The sequence below is a fragment of the Sinohyriopsis cumingii genome, chromosome 14, assembly GCF_028554795.1.
Source record: "Sinohyriopsis cumingii isolate HCF-2022 chromosome 14, ASM2855479v2, whole genome shotgun sequence".
Classification (NCBI taxonomy): Eukaryota; Metazoa; Mollusca; class Bivalvia; order Unionida; family Unionidae; genus Sinohyriopsis; species Sinohyriopsis cumingii.
Genome location: NC_142974.1, coordinates 115,080,347 through 115,097,836, shown reverse-complemented (window position 1 = coordinate 115,097,836; position 17,490 = coordinate 115,080,347). Strand labels below are relative to the sequence as shown.

Genomic DNA, 17,490 nt, shown 5'->3' with positions numbered 1-17,490 from the left:
GTAATGAATGCTGCCTGTAGTGAATTGATGTCGAAACGTTCCTACATAAAGGTGACTTTCTCACGTGTTCCGTCATCTGACTAATCGATAAACATCTTATTATTTTTAATTGTCAATTGGATATCTATATTTTTTTTTTTTTTTGGGGGGGGGGTTACTTTGTCATATTTATGTCTTCGGGGAATACTTTTAATAGATTCGAAACAGTTGTTGGATTCCACTGCAATATATTCATAGTGTACATACTAGTCAAGTACGTTACTACGGACAAATACAAAACGGAACCAAACCGAACTCGTTTTAGATATAAAAAATTATAAGAGTACATAGCAACGTCCAACATGGGTGCTTATTGGTAGGACCTGTGCCTGGTACCTTTCAATACCTGTGTTTGATGGATAAAGGCTATTCGTAGTATCTTTAAATATGTGTACTTGTTGGGCAAGGCAAGTAGTATATTGGGATACCCTAGGGACAATGGAAATTCAAGTCAAAAACCCCACTGGAATGTTGACGGATAAGTTTTCAGAACCACCTGGGAACGTTTACGGACAATGTTAATATAGTATGGGGAATATTGGGACTGTATACGGACACAGGAATGTGGGGTTGTTATATATTGTAGCGTGTAGCGGGTAAGTTCAGCTAGTTTAGCATGTAGCGTGTAGCGGGTGGCGGGAACGTTCAGCTAGATCAGCGGGTTGTGGGTAGCAAGTGGCGGGTAGGTTCAGCTAGTTCATCGGGTTGCGGGTAGCGGGTGGCGGTTAAGTTCAGCTAGTTCAGAGGGTAGAGGGTGGTGGGTAAGTTCGGCTAGTTCAGCGAGTAGCGGGTGACGGGTAAGTTCAGCTAATTCAGCGGGTAAGTTTGATAACTATACCAATAAAACAGCGCTTGTCGAGGTGGGACGTAAAACGTCTTTAAAGACAGAGTCATAGCTATATAAAATACATACAATATACATACATAGATTGATGAACATCAATCTATCACACAAACAACTTTATAACCGACTAATAAAAGTAAGCAAGAAAGCAAATCTTTCCAAGGCACACGAATCGCCATGAAAGGGCCTTATTTTTTTGTTAACATCATTCCGTTAACATAGAGGACATCGCATATGTCTTTTTCTCTTCCTCAAACTTCTTCTGACTTAATCTCCGTAGATGTATACTATCTTTAGACAGCCGTCTCTCCAAATAGATTCTTCTCCCAAACGCTCGTATCGGTGATTCGGATGACTGTACATGATGATTTGACAGACATGGGTAACTCCGTACGGAACGGAATCCACGATACGAGAGTAGAAGATTCAACGTTAGTCCACATCTTGTGACGTGAACAGGTGAAGGGAATGGAATGGACTACGATTATTCATTGAGGAAAAGCGGATCGAAATGGATTAAGTTTTTTCACCAATCCTAACACGCGTTACAAACGTCAGTCACAGTGTGGAGTCTGTCTTCCAGTCTGAGAGCTATGAACCACATGTGATGATAGTTTAAATAAGTTTGGAATGTCAGCATCTCTTAATGCTTCATGGGTGTGTGTATTTGTTTTAGTCACAAAATGGTAATGGCCTCTTATCATTTTGACCTGTCATGTGGCACGCTTATTTATTTTGTTTGATTGATGTGAATAGGGATGCACTGCATCTTATTTCTGTGAGAATCAGCAAGAAAAGAAATGCAAGTTTGAAATTTAAAATATTTAAAACTTGTCTTATAGCCAGTGAGAGATGAAAATACAATGCGTCCTGTAATTTGTTACCCTGTGATGTCATACTTGCTAATGTCAGCATGTTTGTGCTTCTTTTGTGTAGCATGAATGCGATAGAAAGATAACATGAAGATACAAAGGCAGAAAACAATTATTTTAATAACAAGAATAAACCACTAATAAATACAATACAACACAGCAACATGTAATGCGGATGCAATTTAGGTATAGACATTGGCATCACATACAATGCTATTGCACTATTATCCATGCACAAGCATGGCCAATTCTTTCTTACAATTTTGCTCCAATATCAATGTGTAAAATACTACTTTTTCTAACAAATTTAAATCTGGTTATATGACACACGGTACTAATTATACGGAAGAACTGTCAACCAGTCTAGAAATAATAGAGTATTTGCGGGTTTGGTGGTCCATAATTAGTTAATAAAGAAAATTATAATTTTAGTAAAAATATCTTTTGAGAGCTTATCTTACATGTAATTAAAAAGAAATAGACAAATTTCTACTGATGCAATTTTAGCCTTTTTACAGCTTGACTCGGGAATACTCAATAAGGAAAGTAGCACCTGATTCATTTGGTGCAGAATCAATAATATGTATTTCACGCACATGTATGTAAACAAAATGCCACGGCTCATATGGTGTTCTCCAACATAAGCTTGTCCCAAGGTTAGATGTCCATGGAGAAGTATAGGTCTCATCATCAGCACCAGACATTTTAAGTTATTGAATTTTGAATATGATAGTGATTCCACGTGTTTACTATTGGAATTGAATTAGTACCGTGAGTCCTGCACGTGCATTAAAGTACACAATGTTACATATGGAATCGGTTCACAATTAATACTTCCAGTTCAGTACCCACGAATGTAGTTCTAGTCTATTTTTAGAACATTTTTTTCCTCTCTCATTTTGGTGGTGATAGAAAAGTTTTATTTATGCATTTTTGGTAGGGATTTAAAGGTAACTGTTTATTCTTGATAACATGAGCTCAGGGTGTCGTTCTTTGTGTGTATTTCGGCGACAGTGCACAGTGAGTAATAAGGCCTTGGTGATGATCCGGAAGTGGAATCTGTGTTCTGTTTGCATGCTGCTATGTTGACAGTTCAGCATCTAAAAAGAGAGCAGGTCAACCTTTGACGAGAACTTCACTGTAAAGTCATCTTTGAAGGTATTTTAGATTAACATATGATTTGTATTGATTGTCACACAGTGGAAAGGTCAGTACTGGGAAACAAATGTAGAGAACATATAGTAAAATTGTGTCCTATGTCCATATGAAGATGATAATTCGATCAGTGGTCCAAGGGAGATAATTCAGAAATTAAGAAAGTGATGGAACATTAGAATAGACATTTGAAGAGAGGAAAGTAAGCTTATATGTCAACATTTGCTTACAAATATATTAAAACTAAACCACATATGTGAGATGGAACTTGCTAAAAGATAGAATAAACTGGAACGTTTAAATTTAGCAGAAGAAAACAAAAAACAACTATAGCTCTGTTTATTGACTGAATTTGCTAGGCATAATTAGGAAAAATAGTTGATACATCCATGCTCTTAAATGATAACTTTCTTTTGCAATTTGTACTTATTAAGAAATCGTGTGTGTGTGTGTCTGCCTGTGTCGCATCATATATAATTATCCATTTCACCTCTTTTTTTAAATCCCACCCCTTTTCATTATATAAAGTCTTTCTGTGGAGAAACCTTGCTTAAGACACAAGACATTGTTGGTGAAAGGTAACTATATGGCAGTCAGCGGGGAATATTGAAGAAACAAAGTGGAATATAGACGTGAATTGACCTGGAAAGAAAGGCATGCATGCCTAAAATGTCAATATTAGTAAAAATTGTATATCTTGTACAAACATATTCATCAGGTAAGACAGCAGTTACAAATAATAAGGGATTTCAGACAAGAGTGTCGTAATCTCATATGGGGACTTGGAGAACATGAAACGTTTTAATGATTTAAAACATTCCCTGGCCTTCGAGGTAGTGTATGCAAATGACTGCAATGTTGTTTCGAATGGAAGTTGGCAAGGTGGATCATAAGTATGGAGGTGGATTACAGCCATAATTATATGCGCGTATTTTCTAATCTTCCTTGATCCAGTATTGAAATGGGCTGCTTGCATTGATACTTTCATAATTCTATCTATGTATATTGTATTTTTCATTGATGCAAATTGTACGTATCAGTTTGCAAGTGCTACGTTCCTTCCGTATCATTGCAGTAAAGGTCTGCATGTAGTTGTTTATATCTACTTTCTTTCTGTGTTACTGTATCTTGCAATCTGCCAACTAATGAATCGATTTCAAAGTTTGTCGTATAGCAAACGCTTTGTCAGTTATTTCAAGTTTTGTATGTTTCTATTTATAAGCTTTCCATATTACAATTATATCATTCCAATCGCTGATTTCATGGAGAGTTGGCCTTGCAACAATGTAACTACTAAGTCTTATCAGTATCGTCTGTGTTGTCCAAATCGTGTCGCCCTTTATTGTCATAATGGCATACTAGAAATTAGCATGGCATTATGACAACAGAAAGCGCTCTACATTTCTAACGTTTCTCCTAATGCTCCCCACGGAACGTTACAGCATTCGCTTTGTGTCGATTAACAGTTTACCTCTTTCAGTCCCTTTTTTAAGGTGTAAATCAGCAACGAAGTTTTAATAGTTCTCCAAAATGCATGTGCTTTCTCAAAGATCTAAACGATTTATAGCACCTTACGAAAATAAAAACACATACGCTACGGCAGGGATGTCCATCTTCTTCAACCCGAATTTTGATGCACTTAAGTATTGACTTTCACCGTTTAAGAAATCAATTTCTGAGTGATATCTCTCATTACTTTGGAAACATTTGTTATTTTAGCAAAGTAAGGATAAAATATGACAATGATATATTCCAACATACTCTTCTTAACGAGTTTTCATCAGACGAACCCTGTGTGTAAGGATCGTATTGTACGTCACCCATTTCGACGCACCTCACAGACGTTTATCTTTTCCTGTGATACTTTTGTACCTAAGCTGCGGCGAAAATAAAATATTTCAGGGCAACATCAATAGCACATAAAAACAACTTATAGGTAAAATGATATTTAAAAAAATTAGGCATTCCTAAAGGTTTTCTTATTCTTATCACAATCTTCCTTTTGGAACAAATTTTGTCGCTAAAGCCAAAATATTCAAATTGTGGAAAATCATGATCGTATCATGACATAAATGTTTACTTGTGATTAGAAGTATTAGATTTAGTGTACGATTGTTTCCAATACTTAATTTGCATTGTTAATTTACAGAACCTCAGTCTTTGAATGTAATAATTGAAAGGCAAAGTTCTTAGCAACACAAACAACTTATTCTATTGCCGCAAATACTTCTACAAACCGTGAACATTATTATACAGTGTATATGTTGAATAGAAAATTCAGTAATGTACTATTTTATAGCATTAATTCTCCAAACAGTCACTAAGGAATATAACCTGACTGTTCTTGAGGCATAATTAGCAAACGAATGTGGAATGGCAAAAAGGAAATGTGTCTTAGCCAAGCAAGAAATTAAAATTTTAATTCCTCAGACGTTTCAGCTATGAGTGTCAGTCTAATCTAAAAGCCACATTGCATGAAAATCTTTTCTTTATTAATGTTTTATTCATGTGAAAGTGAAAAGAAAAGGGATTGGCAAACAAATCTATAAAAACAATGTAACAAGACAGTCCAAGTATTTATTTCTTATAATTGCCTACCTGTATGACAATTTTTGTTTTAGACTAATTCATCTAACAAAACTGTTTCTATGAATGCCGGTTTACGTTAAATATTAATTTTTCTCTAATATTTCCTACGAAAAGTTAACCACATTACTGTATATCACTTTTATTAATTTTTTGCTTTATTGCATAGCTGTATTGTGCTGATATTTTTGTGTCATGACAATGTTAACTTATGTTTTAAACAGGATAAAATAACGATAGATTCACAGATAAATGAAGATGTTTATAAGGAGTGGGTAGGGTGGATGCAGTAACAACCTGAGCTGTGAGTAGCTTTAAAAACTTTAAAACGTTTTTCTAAAAATGTTATGTGGGGCCAGGGTCTTATTCTACTAACAGAAGGCAATCACATCTGTAGAAAATACATATAAATGTTTATTGATATTCTTAAGTATTACATTAATTTCAGATCCAAATATATCAAGCAAACTACATAATCAAGTCAGCAGCTGGCAAATTGCAAGATACAATGACGCAGAAGGAAATACGATTTAAACACTTAAGCACTTTCTAGCAGGCCTTTACCGCTTGCATCAATGAAGAACAGAAAATTCATTACTAGAATTATGAATGTAGCACTTGCAAACAGCCATTTGCAATAATGCATCAAAGAAGATTAGAAAATACACACCTATAATTATGGCGGTATTCCCCTTCCATACATAAGAGCTTAAGCCGTTGCAGGAGCAAGATTCAATGCAGGTGTATGGATGTTATTCAAATACTTTATATTCAAGTGTCGGAAAAACAACTTCACCTCCTGCGTGTCAGTGTATAGATACATGATCAGAATCTAACCGTGAAGTCCTGGACAGAAGATTATATTACGAACTTTTCTTGATATTGACAACTGTAGTAACTAGGCTTGCAAATATATCAAGGGAGGCAACTTGGTATTAGACTGTTTCGATATAAAACAGAGTTTCTCCACTTGAATGCCGTCATAAAGGATTAATACTAGAAGTTTGGTGTAGAATCTGGAACAAAAATTAAGTTCGCTAGACGAACCCACAACATTTCATCAGACAGGAAGTCTCAGTCTTAGAAAGTGTGATATTTGAAGATAAACAGATGCATTCAATGATGACAAATATATTTGTTTAGAACTGAACTGGTACAATATAACAAAAATAGTATCATACCACGATCGTGCTAGTATTATTAGTATAAGCGTGGTATGTGAAGATAAAATGGACTCATTCAATGGCCACACGATTTAATAAGGAAGAGGCGATATCTGGTGAGGAAACCTTATTAATGATCACCAAAACGAAATTGTATGAATGATATGTACCCGGCGTCAAGGCGTGCCCGTCTACATTTATTTATCATGGAAACTACAAACAATTAGTCTCGTAGAAAGAATATTTATGTTGAATACCTAAATATATAAAACTCATGAAAATGGAATATAGGATAAATTTCTAATGTTAGAAGAATATAAGAAAGCCAAGTTCTACGTTTAAGTAGAGGAGTTACATTTCAAATTAGCTCATGTATATTATAGTTAATTCTTTAACTTCTGAAATTGTGAATGCGATAAAAATAATTCCAGAATGAAAACTGAATAAATTACAGAAGAAACTGAAATCTGAATTAAAGTAGACACCCATGTTTTGCTACATTGTCTCTTAAAGCTAACTCTTAAATGATGCTGTACAACCCCAATGATACAGATTTCAGTTTCTTCTGTAATTTATTCAGGTTTTATTCTGGAATTATTTTTATCACATTCACAATTGTAGAAGTTAAAGAATTAACTATAATATACATGATCTAATTTGAAATGTAACTCCTGTACTTAAATGCAGAACTTAGCTTTCTTATATTATTCTAACATTAGAAATTTATCCTATATTCCATTTTCATGAGTTTTATATATTTAGGTTCACGAGAACATACCGTCTACCGTCATATTTGTTGTGACGTCACGAGTCAAAGGTCTAAGGGACCTAAGCAGTACACCCTCATTCATCACGCCATTTAACACGAGTGAACGATGTCTTTCGACGGTGAGAATTTGTCTTTAGACGCTATAGAAACATGGAAAGTCGATAGATTGAAGGTGTTTTTGAAGAAAAGGGGTTCCTTAGTGGGGACCAAAAAGGAATTAGTTGCTCGAGTATTTGTAGCGAGTGAACAGAAGATACCCTTTGTACCAACTCAGGAAGAAGTTAAAAAGAGCAAAACAAGAGTAAAATTCACTTTTGATGACAGAAGATGTTTATTTACCTGACCCAATGCTACTGAAACCAAATGAGTGGACTGGTGAGAAAGATGGAATGAAAATGTGGCCATCCATCATGTATTGGGACATTGCAAACTTTCTCAAGCTTATGGGACAGCCAAATGAGCTTTCAAACCGGCTTATGGGCGATTACAAGGAAGGAAAGGCGTAGACTTAAATCACATCAAATTGGCTCCAGGAAATATTTTATCACCCAACAAAGAATATCACCAAATACTGTTTTCTTGGTGCTTTCTGCAAGCCATCTCAATGTCTAAATTCAGAGCCACACAAGGTTTGGATTTGTGCAGAGAATAAATCTGGTACTGTCAGAAATGCTTACTGTACATGTTTTGCTGGGTGAGTAGAACTGAATTATACTTCTTTATCTAACCATTTTGTTTTCTTTGCTGTTGTCACAGAGAGAGAGAGAGAGAGAGAGAGAGAGAGAGAAATGTAGATGGTACAAAATGAAATATACAGGTCTTGCATGCTGCCATTATAATTATATCAAAGTAAAGTAGCAGTGAAATTTTCTGCTGGCTACCATTCATACATCGTGACATGTGATGCAATCTACTCGATAGCAAGTGAACACATTCTGCATTGTAGAAACACAATTTTCCCCAAACATTAATACAGGGGTAGTTGTGTGAATGTTATAATATTTATAGTAATCGATTTACTTTTTCATAAACTTTATTTTTCAGATTTGGTCAGACTTGCAATCGCGTGGTCGCTCTTCTCTTCAAGATAGATGCTGCTTGGAAGTCGGGGCTCGCAAATCCAGCTTGCACATCTGTGGAGTCAAACTGGGACAAGCCACAGAGGGACATACCAAAGATAACACAGAGATAATAATATATTAAACCATTATTATCTCAAAGAGAACAATTAAGTTCTGCTATCATGAAAGCCTTTGACTCTCGTTTCTGAATAAGCTACCTTGAAATTTTTAATATGGAATTAACAGGACATGCATTGTATCTTTTTGCAGGTGAGCCAGATGTACAAATGAACCCACCTGAGCGATATCTGTTCAGTCCTACAGTGAGTATAGCAAACTTGAGTGACACTTGGAAATATTTCACTTCAGTACTTACACAAGCAGTGGTCAGTATTCTGTTTCAATATCCGACACATGAAAAGCAAAAAACATGTCACATCCCAGTAAGTGATATGGAAACTTTGTCATTATCGTCCAAATCTCTGCCAGAGTTTTCGGACAAATTAGAGATTTGGAAAATTATGTAATCGAACAAATTGGAAAATTGACTCGCAAAGTTTGAGCCAGAATGGAAAAAGCAGTGGAAGGGGCGAATTACATCATCAAATTTTCACAGAGTGGTATCCAATGTGGACATGATGGACCGTGGTAAACATGTAAGCAAATCTCTGCTTTTAGAGATTCAGGGTGAAAATGTGAATATTAATTGTATAACTGCCATCAAGTGGGGTCATGAAAAGGAAGCGATGGTTACAAGAAATGATCTTCGTCAGTTTAGGGAAGATGGGCATCATAATGTTATCTTACAGGAGACTGGCATGCTCCTTCATATTGATGAGCCATTTTTGGGCGCCGGCCATGACTTGTTTTTGCAGTGTGACTGTTGTGGTGTGGGATCACTGGAAGTTAAGTATCCATGGTCCATACGTTTCTCAGATCCACAGGTAGTGAGACCCTCTTATGTGGATGATTGCGGACTTAAGACGAATCATTCCTACTACAGGCAGATTCAAGTAGTTATGGCCATACGTGGTCGAAAATGGTATGATTTTTATGTGTACGCCACAAAAGGTTACTAACCGGAAAGAGTGCCATTTGATCAAGGGTTTTGGGAAGCCGAGGTTCGTGCATTTCGTCACAAAACATGTGGCACTCAGACTGTTGTGTAATGCAACCGCATACAGTGAGAAAAAGACAGCATCATGTTTACCAAAAACCAATGATGTATCCAACATCCTATGGTCCAGAACCTTAACGCGACGTCAACTGGAGCCTCGCGAAAAATGAGCAAAGGAGAGAAATGCAATAACAAAATGCATAATAATGTAATATGCAGGCTGTGAGATTCAGTTTACAAGGAACCTGAGGTTATTGTGAATGCTGAAGACAAGAGTATTTGTTGTGTTTATTGTAAAACATGGTTCCATTGAAAGTGCCTGCATATCACGCACAGAACTTGACATATGGTAGAGTAAAAGATGTGTAGCAAAGACATAAATTTATGTTGCATATGAACTCCTTTGAACATGCAAAGTGTGGAACTCCTTTGTGTATAATGTAAAGTTTTTATGCAAATATGTTGTTATAGTCTGATTTTCTCATTACTGAAACAATCACTATAAATTGTGGTATGTGGAATCCTTGTTTTATAGTTGTTTTTTTTTATCACGATATATTCAACATAAAACAAAGAATGCATTTGGTTACAAAGTTGATTTCAGTATATAAATTAACAACCATGCAAATGAATATTCTTAAAGATAGCTTACATGCAATGACTGGTTCATGACTACCTACCAATATGTAAAAACACATAGCCTGTTATAAGGAATAACATTATTCTTGTTAAATAATGATGTGAGACCATGCCACTGGGAACCCTTAATTACAGGGTATGGTTCGCATAGCTGTTCCATTATACTGCTCTCAAATGAAGAATGAGTTAAACATTTATGAAAGTACATGTACTTCAATGTTACTATACTGGTTAGAGATATTTTTATTTATCTTGGATATATACCATTAAAATTCCTAAAACTACCATTCCTTTACTTTTTTGTGTGCATATTCTATAGTAAGGCTCCTTTTAATTTGTATTGTCTTTTGTAAATAGTTGAACAAAATTTCGTTTGTCCTAAGGTTGAAGTCAAGAAAGGAAGATACTCATCAAGTCAATTACTTTTCTTATACCATGGTACACAAGAAGAAATCTTATTTTATTTTACTTAAATAGTTTTGGTAATAGTGACAGAGAACATGTTGATTCTGGAATTCGTCTTTAGGATGGACTTTAATATTTGTTACACCAGAGAAGGTAATTGTGGTGATATTTCAGCATTCGTTCAGAACTAAATATTGGTTGAAACAAATTACATAATGCAGCACTTACAGTGATAATGTCATCAATAATTGGCAGAAGAGTATTTGGAAGACTTTCCTTCACATGTTTGAACATTTTAAGTCGGTTGATTGCTCGTTCCATATGAACCCTAACATTCGCAACCTTTTTGGTTATTTTAACATGACGTGAGGCCATTTGCTCCTTATCCCGCCCATCAGGGGGAATGACAAGGTGAGCAGGGCGCAGCAGTAGTTCTTCTTTAATTGGGAATCCTTTATCTGCCATAACTAGGTCATGTGGATATAGCAAATTTAGAAACCCTGACTCGACAACAATTTGCTTATCTGATGCCCTCTCACCCCATGCATCAGATATGAAACTTATCATACCTAATGGAGTTGTTCCAACTAGAAATAATATAGTGTAATTTTTTTTTAATCAGGCCGTGTCACTGCATATATATATATATATATATATATATATATATATATATATATATATATATATATATATGAGATCGTTTTCGTGACAGTCTGCACTTCTACACCTCTGTGAATATCAGATGAACTTGCGTATTCCTGGCACATACTAATATTCTCTGCATTCTCAAAATCTACTTCAGATTGAACATTTGGCGATCTCTTTTTGCTCTGATTGCTGTTCCAAATATGGATAAATTGTACACAACAATCTCCGTGCAGATTTTGATTTTATTTTGTCATGCCCACTAAGTAAATCGGGATTTGGGTTATCTTGAGTGGGGCATCCATGCTTGAAATGCGTGTTACACACCATATCCTCTGGTTTTGGTGTCCATGTCTTTTTACTTACTGGTGATGTCCTACTGATGTTTGAGACCCATTTTTTCCTCCTTTCAGGATCTTTCAACTCCGTTTTTAATGGATGCAGTTTACTAGGGCACATAAATTCACAAGTCATCCTTTTTCGCTAGTGAAGTTCACAATACTCATTATGCCAATCCTTTGTGTTTTTTTAATGCTGCATTCTATAACTGCACATCTTTGGCTGCTTGGCATGTTGCTTTTAGTAAATATAAAGAAAATGAATGTTCCCATATATTCATGAAAAGAAGAGGAAAAACTCACATGCTGGTGTTGACAATGCGAGACTATAGTTATTAAGATGCGTCTATATATATATATTATCTCCCTCTTTATAACAGGCGCACATATGAGCATATTGTACATGTCTGTAATATCATGCTGTATTATACCATGGCTGAGTTGTAAATGGGCCACCTTATATACCTCTGTCTTCCTACAATGATCAAAACATTGAGACTTGTTCATTATTTAGGAGGACACTGTCAGTTTGATGTCGGAGAATATTTACCTGTGATTCGGTATTTTTTAACTTTTGCGCCACGATGGGCGGGCACAAGTCGATATGATATATTTCAAACTCGAAAACAGAGTACTCTCTGCGGAAACAATTTGACTTATAAGTTATAGCCTGTTTACTGGCAGAAGTTTAAGCTTGCCTCATCAGCGACTTTTATCAGCAAATTATGGCTTAATTTGTACATAATCAGAGAGTAAAACATTCTTACCTGATTGAAGCGAAGCGTATAGCTGTGCTAAATCTCTGTATGTGATATGGGTCCTTTTTACCTTTAACCTGGAAACAGCTGTGAAATCCCTGCGCATGCGAAGTAATTTTCCGTGAACTCGCTGATTGCAAAGGCTATGATTGCTTCAACTGACCAATCAAATGTCTCCATTCTAGGGACAAATCATCCATTACAGGTGGAAATACTGTCGTGATCGTTTCGGTTCAGCTGATCAAAAATAGTACAAGAGTATGAAATGATTGCCTTCAAGGCGCATGTGGGATTTAAAGATAATAAATAACCTATTCACATTTCTGCTCTTAGCTTTAATACATCTTTAACCTGAGTAGCCATTCAAATAAAACAGTTATGTGGGTACATGACCAAGCTTGCCAGTCACGCTTCTCGTGGGTCCGTGCTTCTTTCTGGGGTTCTTCCTCTGCCATTTATCCTGGCTACCATGTATAGCCTATAATGTGCGGAAAACTGGCGTTAAACACTATAATAACGAAAACAACAACCATTAATAGTGGTTACAGTGCTGCCCTGTGCTTGACATCATTCATCTTGTATTTGCTTTGTATATACCAATAAATCATCTGTTGTCATTAGATGCGCATGTGTGATGCAGAGAGAGAACAATTAGTGTTTTCTAAGTATAATGAGCTGTCAAGTACTTTTCTAATTTTATATTTTATTTTACTATTTGTAAATGTATTAAGATAGTTATATAAATGATGCTTGATAAATTACTAGGAATTAATAAGCCATCCGGCCATGCAGTAAGACAGTTAACAAATTGATGCTTTATGAATAACTGCTTGTAATGGGAATTAATAAGGGTTATAATGTTGACCCTGTGCAGGATACTAAATGCATGTGTGTATGTGTGTGTATGTGTGTGTGTTTTAATTGCTGTTGATGTTGCAGGGTTTAACACCATTCTTTAGCGTACGATAGGCATTACATGGCGGCTATTATTATTGGTGGGGGAAGAACCCGGGAAAGTCCCGGAAAGAACCACCGACCCACGAGAAGCTACTAGCAAACTTTCTCACAAACCCACATTAGCCACATCCGAGACTCGAACCCACGCCGACAGAGGTGAGATGTGTGTTTTGAAGTTTGAACGTAGCATTAAACATTTTTCAGCGATATTGCTAACATGTCTCCAGTTTGACAGAATATAGTGATTTCTAGCACTGGGGCATCATTCAGCAGTCATGTAGCATTATGTCCCACCCAGTCACATTTCTGTTATGTTCTTACACTACTACATTTCCTGCTCAATCGTTACATTATGTTGGCCACGTGAGTGGTGTCAGGCTAACTTGGTCTTCTTGTTTCTGTCCATTTAACACAGTTACAATTCTATAATTGTTTCCAATTAATTTACAAGCAGTTGTTCCTTGTATAGTAGGAAATGTACTTTTTGTGAGATTGTAAGATATGAGTCATTTTCCAGTTTACATTGTTAACCTTAGATACTGATGTAAGAGCCATTCGTTTAATATGGATAATAGTGGAGTGTTTCTAATTTTCTTTTTTAAACTATTTTGAAGCATTTCTTTTAAAAATCACCGACCAGACTCTATCCTCTCAATATTATATGGCAAGTTGCTTAGTGGCAATTATATTTAAGAGTAGAGAAAGTATTTAGATTAAAACATCATGTACAAATAAGCTGGAAGAGAACTGCAATATTTCTATATTTATTTTGTATGTGAAATTATTGTTTCAGTTTTTGAAAACATGGAGTAAAATTTGTATTAGATATTGCGTAGGTTTAATATTTTTCTTGATGTTTTCTGACAAATAATTGACTTTGTTCAAGAGAATATTGATTAATCATCTGCAGTGTTTAAAAGCCAATAATCAGTTTATGGCAGTAGTTTTACAAGAATATATGTGCTGATTAAAAACAAAACAACAAAAGTTAAAAAAGGAGAAAGGTAGTACAGCTTTCATATGTACAGTTACTGTACAATCTTGTCTATATTGCTCATAGGCTCTTCTGTGAAGAGCTTTAATATGTACATTTACTGTACAATCTTGTCTATATTGCTTATAGTCCAGAAGAGCTTTATTATGTACAGTTACTGTACAATCTTATCGCTATGGCTCAATGGCCAGAAGAGCTTTAGTATGTACAGTTACTGTACAGTCTGTATTATTCATAGGCCAGAAGAGCTTTAATATGTGCAGATACTGTACAATCTTATCTCTATTGTTCGTAGGCCATACAGCTTTAAAATGTTCAGTTACTGTAAAATCTTATATCTGTGGTTCAATAGCCAGAAGAGCTTTAGGGATAGTTGTTCAACAACATTATGTTACAATCTTTAATCTCTCATGCTCATGATATGGTTATCCATTACAATTATTGTACAGTATTTTTTATCTCTGCTGCTTATAACTTAGATATTTGGGTTTATTCTACTCTGACATCCAATATAACTACCATCTTGAAATTGTTTTACACTATTGCATATAAATGGAAGATCATATCAACTTGGAGTCTTATCAAGATTTGTGTAATACTGCTAAGATACTGACTATAGCGCTATATTCACCACAAGACATTGAACATGTGATGTTGGGATAGTGTTAAGATACTGATTATGGTGCTATACTCACCATAAGACATGGAGCATGTGATATTGCTAAGATACTGATTATGGTGCTATACTCACCATAAGAGATTGAGCATGTGGTTTTGTGATAGATCAATGATACCGAATATGGTGCTATACTTATCAAAAGACATGGAGCATGTGAATTTGTGATAGTGATAACATAATAACTATGGTGCTTTACTCACCATAAGGCACTGATTGTGTGATTTTGTAATAGTGCCAATATTCTGTATATGGTGCTATACTCACCATTAGGTATGGAGCGTGTGATTTTGTGATAGTGATCAGATACTGACTATGGTTGTATACTTACCAAAAGACATGGAGCATATCATTTTGTGATTGTGCCAAGATATTGACTATGGTGCCATAATCAATATAAGACATGGAGCATGTGATGTTGTAATAATGCTAGGATACCGACTTTGGTGCTATTCTCACATAAGGACATGGAACATGTGATGTTGTGATAGTGCCAAGATATTGAATATGGTGCTATACTTACCATAAGACATGGTGCATATGATGCTGTGATAGTGCTAACATAATGAATATGGTGCTATACTTGCCATAATACATGGAACATGTGATGTTGTAATAGTGCCAAGATTCTGACTATGGTGCTATACTCACCGTTAGACATGGAGCTTGTAATTTTGTGATAATGGCAAGGGGCTGAATATGGTGTTATACTCAACATACGACATTGAAATGCAAATACAAACAGGCGTGTTTGGTCATATATAATATTAGTGGTCTTGCTATGGGATCAACATTCGGTCTTGGTGTGACTGGAATCAAAATATCAACCATTGCAGGTGAACTAATCCAAATTGTTGTTGGAGTTATGTCAATAGTAACCGGATTCTTAGGTGGTGCAATCAATTTACTTTCAGTGTCATTACAATCTCTAGTATAAGTCTATTCCCAAGTGCTTGAAGCTGTACAGATCAGTCTCTATACGAACAGTACAGGTATAACGGTACCAATTGCGCAAGGCCAGGTCGGCGGACGTTAAGGTGTAGGGAAGATTGCATTTAGAAATAAAGAACAACACTAGCTGTGATTGGTGCATTATGTAAGAGTTGTACTTTCTGTCAGACTTAAATAAAAGTGTAGCCTCTTGGCAGCATGTGAGTTTATGTTAATTTCTATTTAGATTATATTTTGCATTTGTTATGATTTTTTAAAAATATGGTACACATGGCTGAAAATGTGCCTGTTATGACTAGATAACTCTCACCCCTGTCTAGTTCCAGTGGAGTTATCTCTCTTAAATGCAATGGAGTACCTGGTTCTGTCATTGTCAAATTGACAATCTAACACTGCTCTCTAGAAAAGTGTGTGACATGCATGTTAAAGTAGGATAGAAAATATATTTATTTCCCCAAACATTAGCATTAAAGGTCTGTGGAAAAGCAATTGGTACCGTGATGCCTACATTGTATTAGGTAGCAATCGAAGATACAATAATCCCTGCGGCTGAGTCTGAAATTATAATGGCGGAAACGGAAAATCACAGACACGAGCACAAATAAGAAACATCGTCTTTACAAATTTATGGATATTAGAAAGTTGAGGAGAAAATAAATCCTCATGCAGAGACCTTGTTTTCGATCAAAAATACACTAGCTTGCAGTTTGTAACTTGATCACTACCGTAACATTGCCTATCTGCGTAAAGCACAAAGACAGATGTATGAAAGCCCTATAATATCTCACATCTGTACTTTTTATTCTGCGGGTTTGATTTGATTTGGAAGTTCTGTGAATTATACGTGATGATTTATTTTTTGTTTTCTCAATTTAATTCCAAGACTATGTATGAAGGTTAACTTGAAACCTTCAACATGGTATACCTTTTCAAAAGGAAATTTCTTAGGGCATCGATAATTTACGTTACGACGCAGTTCAGAAATCCAGAGTTCTCATAATGTCAGATAGTTTTAGTTACATATGTATTATTGTATGACGGCTTTCTGATATGAATCTCAGTAATGTACTAATCAGTGCAGAGACCGCTCTGATGGCCTAGTTGTCATATAGGGTTTCACGGTTGCAACGGAGTTACTTATCGTAACACTTAAAATTACCTCCCTTAGCGTAACGTGGGCATGCCCACACAAATTTTCCAGTTTAGATAGTTCATAATTTTGCACCGTTTTACGCTTGATTAGCTATACATAAAGTCAACAAAGGAAGGGATATTAGCTAACATCTTTTGTTCATACTAGGAGAATAATTATAGACATTACATCACATAATTAGATTCAGTGTCCATGCATACATTATATCAGATAGTTAAATAATCTTTACCGTCCACACTTAAATGATATCAAATAATTAAACTAAATGCACAGTCCGTATTTATATTATATCAGATGATATAGATTCATTATCAATAATTTCAGATACATTTGTAGGAACATTTCACTTTGCTCTCCGATTTTAAGCG

The 17,490-nt window shown here is 35.5% G+C and overlaps 2 long non-coding RNA genes across 2 annotated transcripts in view; one reads left to right on the top strand and one right to left on the bottom strand.

The window, feature by feature from the left end:
* Positions 1-1,863: 1,863 nt before the first annotated feature.
* LOC149784643 (uncharacterized) overlaps positions 1,864-17,490 on the bottom strand; it is a 34,204-nt gene continuing 18,577 nt past the window's right edge. Inside the window, exons 3-4 of the long non-coding RNA XR_016414177.1 lie at positions 12,401-12,628; positions 1,864-2,855 (exon numbers count right to left, since the gene is read on the bottom strand). This is a non-coding gene — a long non-coding RNA (uncharacterized LOC149784643). The remainder of the gene's footprint in view (positions 2,856-12,400; positions 12,629-17,490) is intronic.
* On the top strand, positions 7,364-10,529 carry LOC149784644 (uncharacterized). Its single transcript, XR_016414176.1, has 2 exons — positions 7,364-8,122; positions 8,473-10,529. It is a non-coding gene; the product is annotated as an uncharacterized LOC149784644 (long non-coding RNA).